Source organism: Sminthopsis crassicaudata, chromosome 3 (assembly GCF_048593235.1).
Source record: "Sminthopsis crassicaudata isolate SCR6 chromosome 3, ASM4859323v1, whole genome shotgun sequence".
NCBI classification, from domain to species: Eukaryota; Metazoa; Chordata; class Mammalia; order Dasyuromorphia; family Dasyuridae; genus Sminthopsis; species Sminthopsis crassicaudata.
In genome coordinates, this window is record NC_133619.1 from 577617948 (window position 1) to 577643513 (window position 25566).

Here is a 25566-nt window from a genome sequence, read left to right on the forward strand (position 1 = left end):
ACAACAATGGTCTATAACATTGCCTATAAAATCCACAAAATTATAAAAGTATTAAAGTAAATATTTATTCTGTGCTGCATCCTATAATTAATAAAATTCCACAAAGAACAGCTAAATTAAAGCTGTATGCTTAAAACTATATGCACCCGGAGAGAGGACTGTGGGGATTGAGTGTGGGTCACAACATAGTATTTTCATCATTTTATTGTTGTTTGTTTGCATTTTGTTTTTTTTTTCTCATTTTTTTCCTTTTCAATATGATTTTTCTTATACATTATAATAATTGTGGAAATAGATGTAGAATTGCACATGTTTAACATATATCATTACTTGCCATCTAGGGGAGAGGAGAGGGAGAAGGGAAGGAGAAAAAAATTGGAATATAAGGTTTTGCAAGATGAATGTTGAAACCTATCTATGCATATGTTTTGAAAATAAAAAAAAGCTTTTAAAATAAATAAATATAATTATCATGAAAAAAAAAGTTAAATGCTTAAATATTTTCAAATAGGAATGGATACAAAATTCTCTACCTTTGCAGGGAAAACTTCAGCTGGACAATGATTAAAAAAAAAAAAAAAGAACACTAAGTATTTTTCTTTTCTGAGAGATGAGACACCATAGATTCTGTAACACCCCAGTAAAGGTTTTCTAATAAAATATTTACCATCTTCTTTAGTAAAACCTTAATTGTGAAAGTACATAGTTTGTAAAATGGATACATTTCTGACAAATGGAAGTATTTCATTTAATTGTGAAATACAATATTGATTTTATGAGAAACGTTTTTGCACTTATTTTCATAAACTGGCTTCCCTACACAAGTACATTATGTTCCATCCCATTACCAAGGCTTTTTTGTGACGCTACCTAATATTTTTGGTTTGTTATACTATTTCTGAGACTATAGCAGCTCAAAACTTTCAAAACCATTTTCTTTCTAAATATGGCAAATGTTACAGCATTTCCCTCCAAAAACATTTGCAATCTACACAATGTTCTCATACAATTGTTTCACATTCTTAAATTTTATTCTCAGAGAATACTTGCTGACCAATAAATTTTCATAATATGATTCTAAGACGGTAAATCACACTAAGCTTCATAATTCAAGTCCAAATCAATACTACTTGCATATATCTATATATAAATATACATATACACGTATGTACTCATGTACCAAACTCTGTTGGCAGCCAAGATTGTCAATATGTCTGGACCAATACAGAAAAACATTGAATTATCTTTGAAAGATACTAATTCAAGTCACTAAGAACTATTAAAATTTTGGAATGACAAAAAACTTTTAAAGCTCCCAAAAGCCAATCTTCACAAAAAATACAGATTCCAAGTCAAGAATCCATTCTCAAATACACATGAATCATGTAACATAAAGTTTTACATTTAAAATAAGCTATTTTAAAAATGAAGCAGTCATTGTTTATCACAGATGTGCCTATAGTACAACTCCCAGAAGGCATCATTGACTTTTACAGTATTTATGTTTTAAAAATAGGGGGTAGAAAAATAATTTTTTTTCAATCACCCAATTTTCCGATAAACTGTTTAAAAATCTTCACAGATTCTAGATGCAAAAACCTTCTCTGAGAAGTTATACAGTATAAGGATTATTCCCTAGATACAATCTGGAGGTCCTATCATATTTTAGTCAAATTTCAAGAACACTTTTAAGTTTTAGTGAAAATTTAATCAATTATCTGAACACTTTCAGCTCTCTATATTATCATTATCATATTCTTATTCTCAAAAGGCATTTACCTTAATGTACACCTTAAATAGCAGTAAATGATCTGTGTCACAATTTGAGAAACATTCTCCAAATATTTTTCACTTTGCAAGATTTTTGTAATATAAAATTAGAAAGTGTTTAAACAAAGAAAATCAATACATCTTTTCATCAAATATTTATGCTCTGATACTGATGATACATAAAAAATTAACACACATGTAGGACCAAGAGTTATTCCCCAATCAGTGAATAATTATAAACTGTGAATAATCATATGAAAGATAACTCCAAATATCTAAATAAAAGAAAAATTAATATTAAAATATTTCTAAGATTTCATACCATGCGAGACTAATTGAAAAAGATAACAAAAGAGAAATAGTAAATTTTAGAGGGACTAAAAGAAAAGAGAGAAGCTAATATACTATTAATGATACTGTGAATTGGTCCAACTATTTGAGAAAATCACTTGAAACTTTTAGAAAGCAACAAAAATGCTAAAATGCCCATTCACTTTCATCTCAAAATCCTGTTTCCTGACATACACTCCAAGAAAGTTAAGGATAAATAGAAAGGCATTTATATGTACCAAAATAGAAAGGCACTATATGTACCAAAATATTCATAGCAAATGTACTTCATTTTGTAAAAATGAAGAATTGGAAATGAAGTAGATGCTTATTGATTGTGAATTGACAAAACAAATTATGATATGTGGATTGATGGAACAGTACTCTAAGAAATGATCAGTGTGAGACTTCAGAAATACGTGGGAAGACCTTTGTAAACTGATGCAGAGCCAAGAAAATACAATAAACAATTATGTTCATTTCAGCACAAGTAAAACACAAAACAATGCTGCATAATTATAGTGATCCATCTTGAATTCACAGAAGGCACCTTTTGTCATTACCCTTTTGTCCTCCATTTTGTCATTAGAGAAGTAAAGGCTTATAAGTGGCTTCTTACATATATTGTGACATGTTGCTAGATCAATTTTTTTCTTTATTTATAGAACTTATTTTAGATCTAAGTTACCTCAATTATGAAATGGTGATAAGGATTGTACTTAACCTACAAGGAAAGTTGTGAGTATCAAATAGCATTATACTTCTTAAACACAGTACAGGGCTTCACAAATTAATAGATGCTTGTTTTCTCCTTTATAGATCTCCCCTTTCCAACATGATCATGCACCCCCATAAATCCATCATGTCATATATGTTTCTTTTATTCTGAAATTCTACCATTAGTAATTCATTTCTTTGAATTACACATTAATATTGTTTTTCTCCTTCCTTGGAGAAATTCAGAACAATGGGATAGCACTAAGGTCTGTGGAAAACAGCTATTGAAAAAAAAAGAGAAAGGTACAGAAAAAGAAAGGCAAAGAATACCAAAAATTAAGTGTAATTTACTTCATAAACTTACTTAAGCACAAAATGAAAGTACTTCTTCACCCTAAATAACCCAAAACAAAATTTAGAAAATATCTTTTTCATTATTCAAAAGTATTTAAACATAATGCACATATAACCTAAAGAGAACTTTATATAATGGTAGAAAAGTGTCCCAAGAATTTAGGCAACTGATATAAAACTAAAAAAAAAAAAAAGTAATATATGCCCAAAAAATATGGAGGCAGCTTTTAAATATTATGGAACACATACAAATAAAAGGCATATTTATTTCTTTTTATTAGTCCTTTATTTTTAGTACCATGTTGCTGACCTAAAAATGGGACACACTAAATAACAAAAAAACATTACTTGTGAGTGTAAATTCTTTGCCCCTTCAAGCATATTAGTGAATGCTTAATAAAGTTTAATTGTTTTGAATGAGGAGATACAATTTCTGATTTCTTTTCTTTCTAAATCCAAACTAACAATGAATTTAATTTTGATGTAAGAATAGTCTCTTTTTCAGTATGCTAGGCCTATTGGAAATGAAATAAGTTCTGTTAAGTAAGAGCCTGATAAGATTGTGAAGTTTTCTGAAAGCTGTGCATTTTCATTTTTTGAGGACTTGCTAAACATAGATAATTTTAGATTGAGGCTCACTAGAGACTTCTTAAAAGCTCTCACAATTTACAATTCTATTCTTTAGATAAACAAAGCAAAGTATGTAGTCATGTAGTTTTTAAAAGTTATCTCGCCTAGATATAGTCTATATAATGAAATTCTAAATAGTTGAACTTTCTGCTTAATTATCATGTAATGCTGGAGAAACTGAGGCAAGTTAGAGATTAAAGAGTTTTTAATATTTTATTTGAAAAGGAGAGATTTACAGAGACCAAATAGATCCATGGTTTGGTCCTGGGGCTGAATGAGACTATCATCTCCAAGAATCCAGCCACAAATATTGGATACAAAGATTCTTTTATAGGGAAACAAAAAGGATGACTTAATGGGGGGAGATACCTGAGATGGGGATGACATAATGGAGAGAAGTAGCTGGGATGAGGATGACATAATGGAAGGAGACACTGAAGATGGGGAGAGCTCCAGATATTTTAATGATCTATATTTTAAAAGTCTAAGATATAAGACCTTTATCCTATCAAACATTAAGAGTGAATGATTATAGACTGAGACAGAGTAACTGAGGTAGGACAATTAGAGCAACTGGGTCAGGAAAATGAGGGAAACTGAATCAGGACAATAATGTTCATGTTCATGCAGCCTCAATTTGCTTTTTAGAATTTCATTTGAAGGAATATTAGAAATCTTCATCTAATATATTGATTTTACAGATGAAGAAACCAAAGGAAAAACCAAAATCAAGTGACAGTTCTAAGATCATATATCTGGTTAGTGACATAATTGGTCTCCTGACTCCATATTCGTAGTCCTTTTCATGATAGCTTTTATCTGTAAGCTCTTATCCATCCTCCAGTCATGGACCTAAGGACACAGTGCAACTTAATAAGAAAATGAAAAAAAAATTGGGTAGCTTTAGTATCCCAGATGGAGTAGAAAGACCTAGGGAAAGTGTTCTATATGTCCAAGAATACCTTAATCTTATTAGATTTCCTTGAATTTCACTTTTCTCTATACCTAACTTTATTTGCATTTGGAATATTCCAGAAATCTATATTGTACTATTTTTAGTAACAACTGAAGACACAATAGTACAATGAAATGTAATATCATGTAATTTAATAAATTCCCTGATGTTAATGTTATACCTTAAAATTCCCATTCCTCTACCTAAATTATATCATTTGTAGAGACAGTTTACACTTTATAACAAGATAATTTCCAAATTACTCCCTGACTTAGGGTAGCATCATAAACAAATTAGTGGAACAAGGAAGAAATTATGACTTATGGAAAGAGGAACGGTTTGTGACTAAAAAAAGACATAAAAAGAATCAAAGAACAGAAAATACATATTTTTTATTAGATAAAATTGAAGTTTTTGCACAAAAAAGTCAATGCAGTTCAAATTAAAAGAGAATCCTCTAAGTAGAAAATAGCTCTCCATAAAATTTCTCTGATTAAAGTCTAATTTCTAAAATATAAATATAATTTATAAGAATATGAACCATTCTTCAACTGATAAATGGACAAAGGAAATGAAAGGGCAGTTTTCACAAGCAGAAACCCAGCTATAAATAGCCACATGAAACAATTATATAAATCACTAATAATTAGAGAAGTGAAAGTTAAAACAACCCTGAAGTCCAGTTCACATCTATCACATTGGCAAAGTTGATGAAAAAGAAAAATGCCATGGGAAAATAAGTGCAATTCATGCCCTATTAGAAGAACTATGAACTGATCCAGCCATTCTGGTAAACAATTTAGAACTTTGAATGCACTTTTCATTATTACTAAAAGATAAAAATAGATTTAAAGGACACACATACACACACACACACATTCTGAATATTTATTTGTAGCTCTTTTGTGTGGATTGGAAACTAAGGGAGTGTCCATAACTTGGGATGCTGAAAATATCAAAACTACTTATATCCACATGAAAAAATGCTCTAGATCTCTATTGATTAGAGAAAGTAAAACTAAAACAATCCTGAGTACCATCTCACATTTATTAAAAATCACAAATTCTGAAGGAAATAAGGTAAAAATGGCAATCTAATGAACTGCTGTTGGGATAGTGAACTGGTTGAACCATTCTGGAGAACAATTTCGAACTAGTCCCAAAGGGTTTTACAACTGTCCATATCCCTTGACCCAGCAATAGTACCACTAAGTCTGTATCCCAAAGATATCAAACAAAAAAGAAAAGAACATTATATATATATATACATACATACATAAATATATATATGTACATATATATATACATATATATATATATACAAAAATATTTACAGCAACTGTTTTCTTTGTTGGAAAAAAATTGGAAACTGAAGGAATATTTATCAATTGGAGCTGAATATGTTGTGACATATGATTATGATAGAATAGTATTACACTGTGGGAAATAAGAGAAACAATTTAGGAAAAAAAATTAAGAAAAAATTGTAAATGAATTGATGAAAAATTAAGAGAAAGGAATTGGAAGATCATTGTGCAAAGTAAAGGCAGTGTTGTAATAATGACCAACTTTGAAAGATTTAGCTACTCTGTTCAATGCAACAATCCAAAACAGTTCCAAAGGACTCATGATGAAAAAGTGCTATTCACTTCCAGTGTGATGACTTGGAGTGCAATTCAAAATATAATTTTCTCACTCTATTTTCCTTGTTGTTTTAAAATATAAATAATATGGAAATATAGTTTGCATGATTTCATATGTATCATTGATATCATTTGCTTTCCTTCTCAGTTAATGTGGGAGCAGGTAAAAGAGAGGGAGAGAATTTGAAACTCAAATTTAAGAAATGTTTAAATAAAAATTTAAAAAACTTAATGACCAACTATGATCTCAAGAGACTCATGATGAAATAATCTATCTACCTCTTGACAGAGTGCTGATGTGCTGGGAATACAAATTGAGTCTTCTTTTCTGCACATGATCAAGCCAAACAAAGGTTTTGCTATTCTATATAAAATCATAACAAAAGTTTCATTCTTCTTGTTTTCTCAATGTGGTGATTATGGTGACAGAGATGAGATGGGAGGGACAGAAGGTGGATCTCCTTGAAAATAAAATATAAATTTTAAATAAACATTGAAGAGAAATAAATCATATAGAGCTTTATTTTTACTACTAATTATAATATGTAATTCAATACAATGTTAGTCTTTTAGATTAGTCATATTCTTTTTTATCATCTTTGTTTCAGCCTCCTCACTTTTGCAGACACAGGAAACTGTGGTCATTCAATGTATTTTCTAGTCAATGATATTTTGAATCACCTTGAAACTTCCTGTTTACATAAGGATCAAAGTCCACCACCCCTACACCACTCATTCATTTCTATATAGATGGAAAGGGGACTATATTTCTACATCTTTTTCCTAACAATTATGGAGGTAAAATTTCCCCAACTTTTTGTAAGGCACATTAAACACATTAAAAAAAAAAAACCTTCACGTCTTACTGCCAGGTACATAATGTTTGCTGATTCCATCAGCATGATGGAATCATAGATCTATACCTTACAAGCCAAAAATCCCTATTTCTAGCTGACATGGGATGATATAGAGCCTTTCCTACTTGGGCTTAAGAGAGGAAGTATGTTCAATTGTATAATAATTAGCTCACTACCCCTCCAAAAATATTTTTTACAATAAATCTGAGGAATTAAATCTGATGTGGACAATTGCTGTCATGAAATTGTGCACTAGTTTTGTTTAGCTCCATCGTATATTTAGTTTGATGATATCATTGTGTCTATAGACCATATAAAGTGACCAATAGATTTCCAGGATCTTCAAAATGCTTTTCCATCATCTTTTATCTGTTCAACAATATAAAAACTTTACATCCGTAGTTTAGATAAATCAGGGCTTGGAAAAAAAAAGCCTCATAATGTATTTGAGGGTTTGAGAGCTACATTGGGTATATTCCTGAATTGATTTCCAAATCTATCCATCAAAATGTTTCAGGTGATACCTTCACTTTATCATTGTCAAGGGATCCTAATCCATTCAACATTATACCTGATCTTATTCTAGCACATTCATCAATATTTCATATCCAAGATTTTTCCTATAATGCCTGACTCAGACAAGATATGACTTAGGCAGAGGCTACTTAGTTTGGCCTCAGTTTTTTATCTGTAAAATAATTATATTTAGATGTAAGATGAGAAGAATTTACTAAATTACCTTCAAAATCCTATGAAATATCTCTTTTATTTACCATAGGGATTTTTTAGTAGCCAGTTAAAGAAATAGACATTATTTTATGATAGTCTCTATTCTAATTATAATTCAGCCTGTTCATTATCATATTGCTTTCTTATCATCCCTTGATTTACAATGTTATTTTATTTATTTATTTAACATTTTTAATGTTATTTGTACATATCCCAAAATTTAAATGGCTATGGTAAACAGTAGGCAACCACTCACAGCAGTGGTAATCTAGTCATTGGTTCCCCTAGCTATCTACTTTGGTCTTGTTCATTGACAGAGGTAAAGACTTTACTATACTGAATCTTAAATAATAATATCATTTTAATCAATATTAAGTTCCTTTCTTTTTTTTTTTACTTTTAGTTAGTCTATCTATAATAAAGTTGTTCAGTCTCCTTGTATTGCTCAGTCTGTCTGGCAGGATATTTTTCAACCTGGTCTCCCATTTCCCTGAATCATTTCTCCAGATGCTTGGCAAGCTTTTTCCCCCACTTAATATAAACTCTAGTTTCTCTATGTTTTTCCATCAGCTCTCCTGGGTCTTTTTTTCAGACACTTGGATTATAGTTTTTCAGAACTAGAAATGGATATTTTCCCAGTAAGTAAACATTTTTCCTTAATGAAGAGAACATTGTTTCTTATTAATGAATAATCCTATTTTGCCAGGAAATTTAAGTGAGCGAAATCAAAAACCATATTCCGCCTGAAATTTCCCATTCTATAATCTTCCCATCCAAGCAAATTTTAACAGAGCAAAGGCTAAAGCAAAGCTTTTTTAGCATTGTGTTCATTTGAGTCTTGAGCTATAGCAAGTGTTATCTTAATTAGAGTAAGGGTCAAGGAAAGGAAATGTAAAGGAAAAAAAAACAGCATCCTTCCCCTAAAAAGGTTATATTTTTCACCAAATAGTTAAATCAACCCAAACAAACAAGTATATACACATAGGTAATTTCATTTAAGTCAGTGAAGTCAGTTTCACAACTGTTCTGATATATTCTTCCACTAAATTGGTGGATTATTTTGGAAATGTGCATATTCCCTGCTCCCCAAAAAAAGTTTTAAAAAGGCTTCAACACCGAGGTCAAAGTGGATGAAGTCCCCTAAAAGATTATGTGAGTGAAAACTTTTGATTGCTCAGACTCAAAATAGTGATCTAGAAACATCATCATAAATCACTGTATTTTTTAAAGAAAACATTCACCAACCTCCAAATGCACAATAATGACATGAGACCAAAATAGTATTTCCATGTGAGCAAAACCAGTCCTACAATGGCACACTGATTTTATTACACATTTGACATAGACAAGAATGATAAAAGACTTTGAAAGACTCTATCATAAATTTCTACATATAAATTTTAAAAAGCACATTATCTATCACATTTTATTCTATACCATTTGAAACACTGACCTCAAAGTACCAATAAGCTATTCTTAACAGCTAACACAATGAGTCTGGAACATAGTAGGTAGTATGGCAACTGACACTTATTAAGCTTCTACTATATTCCAAAAAATTTTGTTAAGTCTTGGGGATACAAAGAAAGGCAAAAGGCAATCTCTATTCTCAACTTTACAATCTAATGAGGAAAATAATGAAGAAAAAGAAGTTGAAAAATAGGGTGGGAGTATATAGAGAGTACCTAGTGCAGATTATGATGAAATATAAAGGAATACGACTGGGTAGAAAATGAAGACACGAATGGCCTTTTTTAAATAAATTAGCTGGAAGTACTCTACTGTCCTATATGAGGTTAGAATTGGCCCAGAGACAGAAGGTATTAAAGAGATATGAGATCCAGAGTTGATGTGATCTTACAAAATGATGACATTCCTGGAGCAAAAGGAGGATATCATGAAAGTCAGAGAAGTGCAATCTGATGGAAAATGAAATATTAATTGTACATTAATTGTAACATGTGATACAAACTCTATATTGCAATTTCTAGAAATTATGGGATAGTCCAGATATAAATCATATCAGAGTACTACACTGTGGTACCCAGGCTAAACCAAAATCAGTTTGTTATTTGATTGCTAAGAGTATTTTGCTTTTAAAAGATGGAAGCCATAATAAACTGGTATCATTGAACTTTAATTAACAGATGTTAGGTTCTTATTAAGTGCTAAGTTGGTACTTAACAATTTTCTAGTTCCGGCCTTCCCCAGGAATTCACAAGTCAAACTCCCAGGAATATAGCCACATCGGTGATAAGATGGATGAAATGTTCAATTTCTGCTGCAATGGGAGTCTGGCCACCTTCTAGCCCAGATGCAAGTGTACCAATTCTTCCCATTACAGTGAGATCCCCAGTATATACAATGATGCCCCAGGCAGTGCCTTCCACATAGTTGGTAGAGAAAAAAGCAATGTTTCTTGTTTCCAGTGGGTTTTCATTAGTGAAATCAGGAGACCTGGTTTGTAGTTCAGATTCACCAGTGAGTGAAGAATTGTCTACTTTACATCCATTTGCAGAAATAATTCGCAGATCTGCTGGGATTCTGTCACCTCCTTTCACTTCTACTAGATCCCCAACTACAACCTCTTCAACATTTATGCTCATTTTTTTCACCATTTTGAATCACAAGGGCTTGCTGAGGCACCATGTTTTTGAAGGACTCCATGATCTTTGAACTCTTTGCTTCTTGGTAGTAGGAGAAGCAGCCAGTGATGATAACTACAGGCAGTACAACACCAAGATAGAGATTAGGCTGGAACTAGAAAATTGTTAAGTACAGACTTAGCACTTAGTAAGAACCTAATATCTCATTAAATCATTAGTACTTAGTAAGAACCTAACATCTCCCCTTTTCTTTTCCTGGGAGTTTGACTTGTGAATTCCTGGGGAAGAGCTTGCATGCTTAGGAGGAGCAAGTTCATTGGTTGAACTAATTTTTCCCAGAAGCCCTTGCATTATCCCATGCCCATTCTCTGGGAGGATAAAAGAGGACAGCACTCCAGAGATGAGAGAAGTCTCTGCACTACATCAGGCTTGATGGGGCTCTCTGAAGGAAGGGAAGTCACTTCTCTGGACAAGAGTTAACGGCAACTGCCTGGAGACAACGGTTCTCTACAGGAAGAAGAATCTGTCCGAGAGATTTGAGTTGACACAGCAGATCTCCTCCCAGAGAGCGATGGGCAGCTTTTGGAGACAACAGCACAGTTACAAACAGATACATGTTATTGGGATTCTCAGTATACTAACACAAATGTTTAGTTTATTTTCTTTGCAATGAGAACAAAAGCTTTTAGCAGGAGGCCAGGCCAGTTTTCTGGAAATCACTTAGTACTAGGTACTTACGAATAAATACAACATTTAAAAAATGAAACATTTTGAAGCTATGTTCTACATTGCAAAGGTTTTAAAATATTTCCAGCCAAAAATATGAAATGAATCTATAATACAGATAATAACAAGAAGTAAAAATCATCCCCTGTACTAGAAATTATATAAGAAAAATTCAGTTGATTTGCTTATTTTAGGTTGAGGCAATTGAGATCATGTGATTTGTCCAGAGTCACACAACTGGTAACTATTAAGAATCTGAGGCCAAATTTGAAACCAGGTATTCATGATTGCAAGGCCATACTCTATCTGAGCCATCTAGCTGCCCAATTTGCTTTTTCAAAAAAGAGACTTATTTTAAGTTCAGAATTATGGCTTTTAGAATATAGAATTCAATTGAAAATGGCTAATAATTCTAAAAATTCACTTGAAGTAGTTAATAATCATTTGAATCTGATAGGCTAACATTGCATTTTTTTCTGTATATCTTCAATTGATAAAAATAAGTAGTTGTTTACTACAAAGAAATAATGCATTAAGGGTGATGCAAAAAATATCTATAAGGAATTAGAGCCAATTACATTAGGAGAGAGAACATTTGGAAAGTTTGTATGCTACACTCTCATGAAGATAATGAAAAGATATCTTGAAATAGGTTTCCCCAACACTTTATAAATTTCCTATGAAAGATTTAAGGTAGGATCAGAACAAAACATAAGATAAGAGGGTGTGGATGGTTCCTGATTTTCGTCATTGAAGCAATGATATCATAGGTCCATCCATGTATTAAAACATAACTTCTGCTGTAGTTGCTCAAAAAACATTTGGCTGATAAAATTGTGATTTGCCAAAGAGTGTCTAAGCAACTGGTTTGTTTCTTGGATTACTTTCAGAAATGACAGTTTTTTAGTATAAGCTTACCAATTAAGTCAGTCCAAACAAACAAGTATCCCAATATGGTCAACTTCATTCAAAGAACCAATGAATTCTATTGTGATTTGTACTATTATATTGACTATTTTGCCTAGCAACTCTGTTTTCACCTTAATTTTTCAGGAGATTAATTTAGTTCTTCAAAAGTTTATTGAAAAGACAGCTTTGCTTTTTCAAAAATATTTTGTACTTTATAGAATCTTAGAGGATTCTTATAATTTTAATCAATAAAAACCAACATTTAATTTCTACCAGCTATATCATGATTTCCCAGAACTTTGCCACTAGGGCCAGCATATGACTAAATAGTTAAATGATTATGCCTCTTTCTGACGAGGCTAAAACTACTGGCACCCAGTATTTAGTACTTGAATTAAGCAACAAAATATGTTTTATTACAAGTTAAGGAATTTTTGTTACAAAAATTCTAAGAAGAGTGTGTTCTAACCATCCTACTTTCTAAAGAATGATGACAAATAAAAACATTTATCTAGTGAACAAAACATTTTCACCAAAATTCATAAGGTTCCCATTTTTATCATGTAAAAGCATTAAAATGGCTAGATAGTTGATATATCTACTTTCTTTACAGGACATCAGGTAAGGGAATATCAGGTTTGTTTTTTTTCTTTCTTTCTTTCTGAGGGACAAGGCATAGTAAAATACCAGCTCTCCTACAGCTATACTTAAAAACAGAAATGAACTTATGTTCTGCTTAAAGTCAAATTTATTTCTTTGATTTATTTCCAAATCTTATATATTGTTGTTATTCAATTATTTCAATCATGTCTGACTTTCTATGACTCCTTTTGAGATTTTCTTGGTGAAGGTATTTGGTGAAGACACTGAAGTGGTTTGCCATTTCCATCTCTGGCTCATTTTTTATAAATGAGGAATTAAGGCAAACTCAAGTGACTGACTTGCCCAGCATCACATAGTTAGGAAGTATCTGAGTCTGGAACTCAGGAAGATGAGTTATCCTAATTTCAGGCACATCATTCTATCCACTGTACTACCTAGCTGCCCACTAAAAAAAAATCTACTTGTATAATATTCATTTATTCATTTACTCATTCAGTCAATAAATTCTGATTAATCACCAATTACAAGTAACATATAGCGTTAAGTACTAGAGAAAAGAAAAATGTGAATAATGCATTGTCCTTGCCTTCAAGGAATTTGTAGACTACTAAGGGAATACAACCTTTTTTTGACTTTGGCTTTATCTCTAAAACAGAAGTGAAAATAGTCTTAGTATTCTAAATAGTAAAAGGACACACATATAACAATGATCCAAATTATACTATTATAAATGGCATAACAGAGTTAAGACATTCTATAGTTATAGTTTAGAAGAAAGAGTAGTTATTTTGGAGAAAAGACTTGGGAGAGCTAAAGGCAGAAGATAACATCTGAGCTGGATCTTGAAGGAAGGATATGAAATCACTAGAAAGAGCTAAAGATCGAAGGGATTTCTTACCAGAAAACATAATAAGAACAATGATAGTGAAGTACAAAAGGATGGGCTTTATTTATGGAATAAACAATGAATAGATTTCTTTAGCTAGTATATAATAACTGAGTTTTCTAAATTATTTTTTACATTTGCACTGTTTAACAAGTATATGATCCTTACAACACTGTGAAGTCTATGCTATTATCTTCATTTACCAGACAAAGATTTTAAGCAGAGGTTCTCAAACTATGGCCTATGGGCCAGATGTGGACCACTGAGGACATTTATGCGGCCTGCCAGGTTATGGCAAATAGGCTGAGAGGCAGAGACAGAGTGTGAGTTTTTGTTTTTACTATAGTCTGGCCCTCCAACAATCTGAGGGACAGTGAACTGGTCCCCTATTTAAAAAGTTTGAGGACCACTGAATTTTTAAGTGTAAAGTTAAACTTTTTCCACATGCTGACACAGCTAGTGTCTGTGGTAGAATTTGAACCCAATTCTTCCTAGAATTTCTTTGTCAATCTAGGATTTTGTCTACCTCTAGTAGATGGATATACTCTGAGTTAAGACTGGAAAAAAAAGTGGAGTGGGGGAAATTAATGAAGAGTTTTAATATGTGACAAAAGAGCTTAGATCTTTGTTGATAGTAGGAAATCACCAACTGTTTTTGATCAATGTAGGGATGATGTAGTAGAAGCTGTGCTTTGAGAAAATTAACTGGAAAGTTATATAGACAATATTGTCAGGAAGTTAAGACTATGGACAGGTAGATTAGTCAATAGACTGTAATGGTAACAGCAGCAGAAATAAATAGAATGTTAAATATTTGACATGCTACATTAGATGGATCATTGATCTAGAGTTGAAGGGATTTCAGTGGACAACACTTTAATTTCATAAAGAAAGAAATAGAGGCCCATCGAAGGTAAAGTAACTTGTCCACAGTCACCCAAATGACAAGGGTATGAATTGAACGTAGAGCCTCTATCTCCAGAGTTGACACTTTTTCCATTGTACCATGTGATCTTGAGGTATGAAGATAGGCAGCATGACTTAATGGACAGAGTACTGCTTTTAGAATTAGAAAAATTGGGGTTCAAGTCCCACTTCTTTGAAACTGGCAAGTTACTTGATGTCTCAGGTCTGTTTCCGCTATAAATGAAAGAGTTAATAAAAAGAACTGATGAAGAGATGATTTTTAAGAAACCTAGGAAGACCTGACTAAACTGATGTAGAGTGAAGTAAGCACAACTAGAACAATTTATACAAAAACAATAACAAGGTAAGAACAAACAACTTAAAAACTCCATGATAATAAAATATGGTTTATGTTTATATAGTGCTTTAAAAGTGCTTTACAAATATTTCATCTTATTCTCACAACAACCCCAGAAGGTAAATATTATTTATCCACATGAATGAGGATAGATGACAAAACTGAGGCAGAATGAAATTAAATGACTCAAGATCACATAGGCAATGTTTAAAACTGAATTCAACTCAGAACCTCATGACTCCATAGACCAGCAATCAATTCACAGTGGTACTAACTTGACCAATCATAATTTCAGAGAACTCAAGATAAAATATGCTACCCATCTATCTTCTAACAAAAATATAATACACTTGGGAAACAGATTGATTAGATAGATAGATAGATAGATAGATAGATAGATAGATAGATACGTATATATATATATATATATACTCATATATATATAAATATATTTATCTATGTATGTATATATATGTATATACATAGATGTATATTATAAATATATAAAAATTTAGTATATAGGTTTGATTTTTATGTTTTTATCCAATTTAAGAAGGGAATAAGAAGGAAAGGAAAGAGATTTTAGTTCATTGAAAAAATTAAATAACCATTAAAATAAATAAAATGAGGACATTTGATTGGAAGGCCTATAAGGTTCCTTTCAGCTTTCAATCTATTACCCTATGAACTCAGTGATTTATAAGATATGTTGTATGAGCAAGAGAAAAGAATCAAAGGTGATTTAAAATTTTTGAACCCAGATGGCTAAAAAGTATAATGGCATTCTCAGAAACAGTAAAGTTTAGAGGATAAAAATTTTTTGAAGCAATATGTTGAACATTCATGTAGGAATTATGGTTCAAATTTGGAGAAAGAAGTGATGGGTAAAATATAACTTTGTAAATTATCCACTTAGAGGTGATGGTTTGTAACGAGCTGTCGTCTCTAGAAGCTGCCGGATCACTCTCTGGGAAGAGATCTGCTGTGTCTTCTACTCAAATCTCTCCGACAGATTCTTCTTCCTGTAACGAACCGTTGTCTCCAGGCAGTTGCTGTTAACTCTTGTCCAGAGAAGCGACTTCCCTTCCTGCAGGGAGCCCCGTCAAGCCTGATGCAATGCAGAGTCTTCTTCTATCTCTGGGAGTCCTCTCTTTTATTCTCCCAGAGAATGGGCGTGGGATAATGCAAGGGCTTCTGGGAAGAACCCCTTCAGCCAATGAGCTTGCTCCTTCTATCAAGTCAACCTGAGTTCTCACCTTGTAATTGTCCAACCTGAATTCTCACCTTGTCACTATCCAGACAACCTGAGTTCTCACCTAGTAATCCTAACAATGGTTGAATCCTTGAAGTAGATGATATCATCAAAAGGGAAATTAAAGAGGATGATAAAGAAAATAAAGTCATCAAAAGAAAGGCATCAGCTGATTCCAAGGATATGATAGTATTTAAATAATTGTGGGGGAAGAAGAGAGACGTAGAAAGGCATGATGCCTTTTATCAGTTCTTACTAGCATTGTGCTAAATACTACATATAAAAATATAAATGAAGAGCAGGAGGGTTTCAGAAAAAACTTGAGTTTATATGAATTACTATAAAATGAAGTGAGCAGAATTAGAACATTGTACATAGTAACAGCAATATTGTGAAGTGATCAGCTATGAATTATAGTGATTCTGATCAATATAATGATCTAAAACAATTGCCAAAGAACTGATCATGAAAAAATGCTATTAACCTCTGAGAAAGAATTGATGAAGTCTGAATGCAAATCAAGAATGCTCTTTTTTATTTGTATTTGTGTGTGTGCTTTTTTTTTAGCAACATGGCTAATATGGAAATATGTTTTACATGATTTCACATGTATAATTGATATCACATGTCTTTTCTTTGCAATGGATAGAGTAGGAGAGAGAAAATTTAGATTTCACAAGTTTTTAATGAACTTTTTAAATAAATGAATAATAATTTTATTAGAAAAGAAACACAAGTGAGCAACAGTTGCTGCTCTCAAGGAACTTACATTCTGATTACATTCTCACCCAAAAAGAAGAGCTGCATGTAGTAATATAGTTTGGCATAGAAGTAGCATGGAAACTTAACTCTAGACAAAGGTAAAATTTCAAGAGTGCAAGATTCTCATAGGAAAAAGAGGGACCAAGAGAGATGAATGTGGTTCTAGAGTACTTATTACATTGGAACAGACCAAAAAAAAAAAAAAAACTATTAAAAGTGGAAAGGGTTATGGCAAAGCAGTTTCATTAACGCAATAATGATGGAACCATATACTGATCAAGCAATTATGGAAAGCAACTTGAAACTATGTCCCCAAAGTTATTAATCTGTGTATACTGTTTGACCCAAAGATAAAATTACTAAGTTCTCTGTGCCCAAAGAGATCAAAGTAAAGTGAAAAGGTTCCATATGTACAAAATAGTTCCAGTTATTATTGTTATGCTGTTAAAAAAAATGGAAACTAAAGAGGCATCCAGAAACTTGGAATAGGATAAACAATCTAAGGCATATAAATGATGGAACATTAGTGAGTTGAAAGAAATTATGGCGAGAATGATTTTAGAGAAACTTGGAAAGATTTGTATTAACTGATGCAAAATCAAGTGAGGAGAGCCAAAATAACTATACAATAACAACAATATTGTAAAGACAAACCACTTTGAAAGACTGAGAAATTCTGATCAGCATAGTGGAATCAGCCACAATTCTTAAGTACTCATGAAAGTAAGTACTACATACTTCCAAGTAGAGAGGTGATAGCCTCAAAGTACATATTGAAGCACGGATAGAGAGAGGGCAGATAGAAAGATAAATATATAGATAAACATGATCAATGCAAGAATATATTATGTTATATTATCCATGTTTGTTTTAATTTTTCAATAGCAACAGGATTTAGAGAAGGAAGAAGGAAGAAATACATGTGGCACTCAAAATAAAATAAAATGAATTTAAAAGTAACAAGATGGTAACCTTAAAGTGTAGTCACTTAAAGGAGAAGAAACATAGTAATAGATAAAAGATATTACTTTGGAAGCCAGAGAAGGAAAGCATTTGAAGAAAGTAACAGTCAAAGTGTCAAAGATGGTAATAGCTTAAAAGAAAAAAAGATAACTCGAAAATTGGTCATTTGATTGGGAGCTTATTGATTTCCTTAGAAAGAGCAAGTTCAGTGGAGTGTTAGGATCAAATGTCAGATTTTTAAAAGGCTAAGAAGTAAATCAAGTGCTGTACACTCTACTTCAAGCTATGAAACAATGAAACAATCTCCAAACAGGAGAAGTAAAAATTCATTTTTTTCGTCTTATTATCTTAATATGCCACATTAAGTCTTTGAAAAATGCAATGTTTTCTTTTCAATTACAGAAACAAGATTGTAGAGAAAGTAAAATTCTAGTCTTTTATCATTTTTTGGCTGATGTTATATCTGCCTCCCTGTGGATTTATGTTCTCATATTGTGAAATTATGAAGTATTCAGAGCAAATGTGAATTGTGGATTATGAGACTATCCAAAACACTGACTGACTTTGTTATTTACTTTTTGGAACATAGAGGGAGGTGGGTCAAATGAAATATCACACATGGACTCAAGTCCCTTAATTTGATGATATACGTGGCTTCAATATCATTCCAATTCATCTTAAAACCAAAAAATCTACTTTACAAAAAACTAGACTAACTGAAGCAAAAAGCATTTCCCCAAAAATTATTGAATAGGGTTTACCTGTGATTCCCTGAAACTATCTATCTATCTATCATTTATCTTTGGGCCTTTGGACAAGTTTTCCTATAGATCTTAAATGTATTCCTTCCTCATCTTCATCTGTTACAATCCCTAGCTTCTTTTATGACTCAGCTTCACTGACTGTTACCATGCCTGAAATGCTTTCTTGGATCCTCTCTGCCTCCATGTTTCCTTCAAGGCCCAGAAAAACCTTTATCTTCTACAGAAAGAATTTTCAAATCATCCTTAATTCTCTGTTGATTGATTATTCTGGATTTATCCTGTCTATATCTTGTTTGAACATAGCTGTTTACATGTTGTCTCCTCCATTAGATTGTGAAGCCCTGGAGGTCAGGGACTGTCCTTTGCCTTTCTTAATCTCCCCAGGGCTTAATAGACTAAGTCATATGTTTGACACATAGTAGATACTTAATAAATGTTATTGACTGACTTAATTATGAAAGAATTCCTACAGGAAACCTTTCTTGATCCCTCTAGTTCTCACTTGTCTTCTCAGAATCCCTGAGCATAGGGACTAAAACATGTCAGAGTAGACATTTTGATCTATCCATAATCATTTCAAATTAGTTAATTTTGAATCATCTCAAGTAAGCTTTCCTTGAACCTACCCATATTAGCTCTCTGAGAACCATAACAATCATCTAGCACTATTTAATGCTAGTTTACCTGGAACTATCTTCTTTTAACCTTCCTCAAACCCCTTCATAGTAGGTCACCTAGAACCATACCTTTCATGTACCTAGAACTATTTAATGCTAGTTTATTTAGAACCATATTATGTTAACCTCCATCAAACTCTCTCATACTAGCTCACTTAGAATCATAAAAAATAAAATTAAAAATTATTGAATATGTTCAAAACATAATTCAAACAATAATAACTGAATGAAAGTCAAAGTTTTATGAATCTTAATGATCATTAGATGTATACTGAGAGTGCTTTCTTTTCACTAACATTTTTAAAAGTTATATATTTGTGTGATGAATTTGTTTACAAATTTTCTTACTTATGATAATTCCATGACATAGATAAATCTATACCTGATATTGTGAGGGCAATTAGATGGCACTGGATAAATTTCTGCCCCTGGAGTAAGGAAGTCCTGAGTTTAAATCTAGCCCCAGATACTTACCAGCTGTAAGACTCTGGACAAGTCACTTACTTCAGCTTAACTCAGTTTTTCCTATGTTAAATGAGCTGAAGAAGAAAATGACAAACCATTTCAATATCTTTACCATGAAAACCTCAAATGATGTAACAAAGAGTTGCATGTGGGTAATTTATGAAATAATAATTATTTCATTTATAGATAAGAAAAATAGAGGTTCTAGAACATCACAGAATCTGAATAAGAGAAACTTCAAAAGTTATATAGTTCTCATACCGAAAGAGAATTTTCTCTAAATGTCTTTGATAAGTATTCATCCAAATTCTACTTAAAAACAGAAAGAAGCATTTAATAAAATTTTATTGAATTAATAAGGTGCTCATTATTTCCCAAGGCAGCCCATTCTACTGGGATAAAAATATTAGAAATATTTTATTGTATAGTCCCAGTTCTCTGTAACTTGTCATCTTTGCTATTAGTTCTATTCTCTAGATGTAAACAAGATAAATATGGTCTTTTCCAAAAAAACTTGAAGACAGCTATTTTGCCCTTCCCCAAACATTCTCTTTTTTCAAGCTAAACATTTTCAGGTCTTGCAGCCAATATGACATGATTTGCAAGGCAAAGTCTAAAAATGAATATTTTCTTTGTCTTTCTTCATGACTCAGAAAAATAAAATCCTAAACTACTTGTCATTGAGTCAAAGTGTTTTTTCTCCCTCTCTAATCAAACTAGCTATTTTTCTAATCACAAAGCTTTGAGGTCCATGCAAGAGGGTTATTGAGGACATCCCAGTTCAAATTTTTTTCAGTCCTTCTAGCTACACATTCTCCCTAATAACCAAATACAAGTTTTAGGGGATCAAATATAATTGAGGAATCTGAAAAACAGAATTTTTCTAAACTCTTAATAACATATTTACAAAAGAAAGTCATGTTTACATGTAAAAGCATCGTAGAACCCTTAAGTATGACTTGTTAATGAATCTTACACCAGGTTTATAATTTTAATAAATAATGTTACAGAAGATGTGCACAGTAGTGATATACGTGTGATACCAAAAAGGGAATTCCTGGAGATGGAATATGACTATGCTAGCCTTCACTATAGCTGTTAGCCCCACTAAACAGTTTGTCATTGCTAAACATTCACTAGCAGAAAGCAGGTATCTGAAGCAATCTGGTCAAGATTCACAAAATCTTATATAACTTGGAGATCATGTTTGAAGTTTCAGAAACTTATTAACAAAATAAATGAATTTAAGGAACTTTGGTATTGTTGCCATAGAACACTGGATTTAGTGCACTGCCAAGAAAATTTGCTTTGAGTCTCCAATAGTTCAATAATTGATTATGTTTGAATTTGTGATCATTGATTCACTTAGACACAGTTCAAGATACAAATGAAGATATTAGCCTTGTGATGTCATTGATTCTTTTCTAGAAGCAAGGAAGAGAAAAGAAGAGTTGCCTGGACATCATTCTTACCTGGACATTCAGTTTATGTAGTCAATGTAGTCAAATCACTTATGTTCTCAATTCTGTAGGCAATTCTTTTATAAATTGCAGAGCAGCAGCTAATATGGATTAAAAGATGAAGTTCCTCCCAAGGACTCCCTAAACCAACTCCATTTCCCATGAGGTTCTATATAATTTCCAGCACCAAGCCCAAAGCCTGGCAAATAATATTTAGCAAATATTTATTGAATGGATGAATAATAAATAGTAAATAACTGAACAAAGATAGCAAGTAATAGATTCTTTGGTTGACAGGTGATAAATAATCAAAGAAATTTTATTTTACTTAAAGAAATTCCACAATTGTTTAAAAAAAAATTGTGCCTATTTGAAGAAGGCTAAGACCCAGAGCCTGCTACCATTTGCTGCCAATGGCAACAGCTGCTTCTCTATTTCTCATGAAAACTCTTGCCTTCCATTTATTCCCTAAAGGCAACTGAAGCAGCCCAATGGAATGATTCATCATATTCTCTACACATTTTATTAATTTATGACTAATAGCATTTTTAAATCCATGGGTTTCATTCAACTTCTTATGCTCTTAAGTTTTATGAAAGTAATTTTTCATTGATGATTTGTAGCTATTCCTGTTCTCCAGTTGACCTCTTATTCCTTTATAAATATCTTATCCTTCAAAAGAATAGGTAAGATTGTGTTCCATGGACCTGCTTATGTAAGTTCTCTCACACAAACCAGAAAGAAGAATCAATATGTTTAAGTCCTAGGATCAATATTATACATGAGGCTATAATATATTTATTTTCTACTGTTCCAGTTCTTAGGAACTGAAAATTGTTTTTAAACTCTTAAACTTAACACTTTCCTTCATGACTCAATTTAAGCATAACATTCTACATGAAGCTTTTTCCAATCCTTCCAGATACCAATGTTACCTCCCCTCAAAATATCTGCATATGTTTTGGCCAAATATGTGTATATGTATATACATATATGTGTATATGTGTCTATGTACACATAATATAATTATATATTATCTATAAGATAGACTATATTATACATCTATTTATTTAAATTTGTTTATTTAAGTAGTTCTTGTCCTCAAGGGTTTACCAATAACCCTTGAACTTTGCTTTTTATTAGGGGACAGGAAGTATAGTAGCAGTCATCTCTTAAGTATGAAGGAAAGGATTCTATCCCTATTTGCCTATTTCATTAGCTTTGTCTCTAAGTTTCTAGTTATTTGGTAACATATAAAAAGATGATCTTTTCTTATTTTACCAATCCCTCACACATTTTATTTTTGTTAGCTTATCTTGGAATTTGACAGGCAGAAGCTTATTCTTCTGAATGATTTACTCTTTCAATAGGTTCAAAAAAGTTGGCCCAGGAAATCCTCCAAACTCTATTGCTACTTCTATCTACTACTCTGGTTTTTCTTTCTTTCCTGGGGTTACATAATTACCTGAAAGAGCCACACATTCAAACTTCTTTCTCTTCTATTATCAGTGAGTATTATGTTATTCTATTGGTTAGAGGAAAAGGAATAAAGATTCAAAAATGAACAAGGTGTCTGTATCATCCAAAGACTACTTGTAACTTGATGACAAGGATTATATGTAGAAATTCCCTTCCATGCAGAAACTCCCTTCTATACAGAAACTCCCTCCACTAGGACAGACTGCAACTAGCTTCCTAAAACATGAAAATTGAATGACTTTCATAGTAAATTTCACTTGTGGGATTTAAACTCAGATCTTCCTTATTCCAAATCCAGGATTTTTTTCCATTATGTTATCTTATCTCTACAAATATATCCACATCCTTCAAAATAAGAAATTAATTATACAGGCAGCAAAATTTTGGTGTGAATAAACTTGGTCAACTTCTTCTTACACCTTTGTAGCTGGACATATTTCCTTTTTGGGAAAAGAGACTTCTCTAGAAAATACTTCCTCTTTCCAATGTTACATCAAAATTGAACAGTGATGAGAAAATTATCTTCATTTCTGAATGAAGAATGCATTGAACTTATGGGGACACTGATAGGTTAAGATCATCTAAAAGAAGGAAAACAGTAATACTGAAAGATCTTAAGAGCATGAGCAACAAACAGTGGTTGAAGAAATAAGAGATGTGTAGTCTGGAGAAAAGAAAACTCAATATATTTGATATCTATGTTCAAGTATTAGAATGTTTGTCAAGAAAAAGAAATTTAATTTATTCTATTTGACCTCAAGAAGCACAACCAGAAACAATGAAACAAAGTTTCAAAGAGGCAAATTTAGGCCCCCAAATTAGAACTATCCAAAAGCAAAATGTGATATCACTATTTTTATTTCTTTTATTTTAAATTTCATTTTATTTTTATCTAAGGAATAGAGCATGCATTTCTATAACAGTATAATAAAATATTTGCATATGAAACTGCAAATATATTATGTATAACTTATTTTTCCTTTTAGACATAAAATAATCATATAAGTTTCTTGTCTCCCAACCCCTAACTACAGAGTTCATCTTTGCAAATCTTCAAACAGAGACCTATCAGATACATGATAGTAAAGATTCCTTTTTTAGTTATAGGTTGACTAGATAGCTACTAATTCTAAAATTCTGCGATTCTTTGAAACAGTCACACAAAGACATGAAACAAATGGTCAAATTCACAAATAGGCCAATGAACATCTCCAGAAGTGGCTATCAGCTCAGTGGCTGTTTCCCTTATCACATTCCTTTTTCACTTTGTTGTCAGAATCCAAGCAGACATTATTAACTGATGTCTGACCACCATAAAATTTGAAGACTAGGACACAAGTCCCCAGAAAAGACAAGCAGCCAAGAGAAACCATGGGTTTCTTGAAGGCTTTTAAGGCTAGCATGAAGTCAGTAATGTGGTTCTCTGGGGAGAATAGTTTAAATAGTTCATTTTTATTAAGCAAACGTTTATATTGCAAGAACATTTAAAAGTAAGCCAAGGGACACCCCAAAGGAAAGCAAATCTTTATCCAGACCATTTTAAAGACAAAGAGACAGAGATAGCACAGGAAGGAGTAAAACCCCAAGACAATACATAAGTATCTGGTTAGTGATTTCTCATATTCAGTCACAAACTTGTTGGATAAATTATAAGTCCAAAGGTTAGGGCTTGCTTAGTTCATTGAGCCCAGTCAAATGAAGAGGCAGTTAGTGACACTGTATCACATATCAGAAAGTTCTCAGTTCAAATCTGGCTTCAGACACTTACCAGCTATGTGACTCTGAGCAAATCATTCAACTTCTGTCTACCTCAGTTTGCTCAGCTATAAAATGAAAATCATAAGGTACCTATTTTCCAGAGTTATAAAGAGCAAATAAGATAATATTTTTCAGAAGACCTTCGTATCTGGAACATTGTAGTTATTATATAATGCTTAATTATTTCCCTTCCACCCTCATAATAGGTGGATGCAAACACACACGTATATATACATGTATATATTTATAAATGCATGTGCATGTATATATATATGTGTGTGTATATATATATATATATGTATTGATACAGAGAGAGAGAGAGAGAGAGAGAGAAAAACATGTGTGTGTGTATGTCCCAAAAGTCTCAGCTTTAAGTTACTAAAGCTTTAATATTAAATCTAACCTAGTAAATCCCTTTGTGACTTTTGGACCATCCCATATATGCACATATACATATATGTGTATTATGTATATGTATATATATGTATATATATATATATATATATATATATATATATATATATATATATATATATATATATATATATATATAAATCTATGATACATATCTCTGGTTATGTTAGTGTATATATACATATATGTGTACATATATAAGTGTATTTAACTTCCTCTTAGCTGTCAGAAAATGTGATTTGTCACTAAAGCATCATAGACCATAATTTCAAAAACTTAGGAATTAAGAATTGACTTGTGTGAAATAGCAACTTTTTTGCCCTTGCACAGGGATCATTGTGAAGTCTCCTCCCCTCCAAAGGGTCAGAGAACATGGAGTGGTAGGAACTGAGTCTTTCCAAGGAACTGGAGAATAGATGTTGATGGCTTTCAGGGAAATCAGGGAATAAGTCGAGTTGAGCCAAAAAGAATCCTGAACACATTTGTGTGTTCTGCCTATCAAGCAATTTCCCTGCCAACACGTGGGGCTGCAAGAGTCCCTTTTTGATGTTTCCAAGAACATTTTTGCATGGGGGTTCTGGCACAGAATGGGA

General features: G+C 32.2%; 1 pseudogene; it reads right to left on the reverse strand.

Annotated features, from left to right (window-relative positions):
* Positions 1-10207: 10207 nt before the first annotated feature.
* Positions 10208-25566, reverse strand: part of LOC141562422 (sodium/potassium-transporting ATPase subunit alpha-1 pseudogene) — a 52533-nt pseudogene continuing 37174 nt past the window's right edge.